Source organism: Triticum dicoccoides, chromosome 3B (genome assembly GCF_002162155.2).
Source record: "Triticum dicoccoides isolate Atlit2015 ecotype Zavitan chromosome 3B, WEW_v2.0, whole genome shotgun sequence".
NCBI classification, from domain to species: domain Eukaryota; kingdom Viridiplantae; phylum Streptophyta; class Magnoliopsida; order Poales; family Poaceae; genus Triticum; species Triticum dicoccoides.
The window spans coordinates 4,932,625-4,934,331 of record NC_041385.1 but is presented as its reverse complement, the minus strand read 5'-3'; positions in this window follow the sequence as shown (position 1 = coordinate 4,934,331).

Below are 1,707 nucleotides of genomic sequence, written 5' to 3'. Positions count from 1 at the left end.
TCCCATCTACGGTTGGGGGCGGTGGCCAAGGGGGGAGGAGTGCCTCCCAAGTCAACTGGAGGCCTCCCCCTTTAGGGTTTTCCCCTCCCATGCGCATGGGCCTTGGGGGGCTGGTGCCCCTAGCCCATTAAGGCTAGGGCGCCCCCTACAGCCCATGCTACTGTATTGGACGTGGTGGAACAATTTCTGGACCTCCGGACCCCTCCGGAATCCTCCGGAACCTTCTAGAAGCTTCCCGGTACAATACCGAAAAAACCCCGAACTTTTTTCGGAACCCGAACAACAACTTTCCATATATAAATCTTTACCTCTGGACCATTCCGAAACTCCTCGGGATGTCCGGGATCTCATCCGGGACTCCGAACAACATTTGGTAACCACATACAAACTTCCTTTATAACCCTAGCGTCGTCGAACCTTAAGTGTGTAGACCCTACGGGTTCGGGAACCATGCAGACATGATCGAGACAACTCTCCAGCCAATATCCAACAGCGGGATCTGGATACCCATGTTGGCTCCCACATGTTCCACGATGATCTCATCGGATGAACCACGATGTCAAGGACTCAATCAATCCCGTATACAATTCCCTTTGTCTAGCGGTATTGTACTTGCCTGAGATTCGATCGTCGGTATACCGATACCTTGTTCAATCTCGTTACCGGTAAGTCTCTTTACTCGTTCCGTAACACGTCATCCCGTGATCAACCCCTTGGTCACATTGTGCACATTATGATGATGTCCTACCGAGTGGGCCCAGAGATACCTCTCCGTTTACACGGAGTGACAAATCCCAGTCTCGATTTGTGCCAACCCAACAGACACTTTCGGAGATACCTGTAGTGCACCTTTATAGCCACCCAGTTACGTTGTGACGTTTGGTACACCCAAAGCATTCCTACGGTATCCGGGAGTTGCACAATCTCATGGTCTAAGGAAAAGATACTTGACATTAGAAAAGCTTTAGCATATGAACTACGATCTTTGTGCTAGGCTTAGGATTGGGTCTTGTCCATCACATCATTCTCCTAATGATGTGATCCCGTTATCAATGACATCCAATGTCCATGGTCAGGAAACCGTAACCATCTATTGATCAACGAGCTAGTCAATCAGAGGCTTACTAGGGACATGGTGTTGTCTATGTATCCACACATGTATCTGAGTTTCCTATCAATACAATTATAGCATGGATAATAAACGATTATCATGAACAAGGAAATATAATAATAACTAATTTATTATTGCCTCTAGGGCATATTTCCAACAGTCTCCCACTTGCAGTAGAGTCAATAATCTAGTTCACATCGCCATGTGATTAACACTCACAGGTCACATCGCCATGTGACCAACATCCAAAGAGTTTACTAGTGTCATTAAACTAGTTCACATCATCATGTGATTAAGACTCAATGAGTTCTGGGGTTTGATCATGTTTTGCTTGAGAGAGGTTTTAGTCAACGGGTCTGCAGCATTCAGATCCGTATGTACTTTGCAAATCTCTAGGTTATATTGTAAACGCTGCTACCGCTGCGCCCTCCATCTACGTCCCACCACTCGCCATGGCACCGGACCTCCGCGTACCAAACAACACCTCCAAGAAGGAATGCGACGCCAACGACGCTGCTGTCCGGACAAGTCCTAGGGTTTCCCCCGACACGCAGAAGGGGAAGGGGGGATGTGTAGCATCGACGCCCTTCAGGATG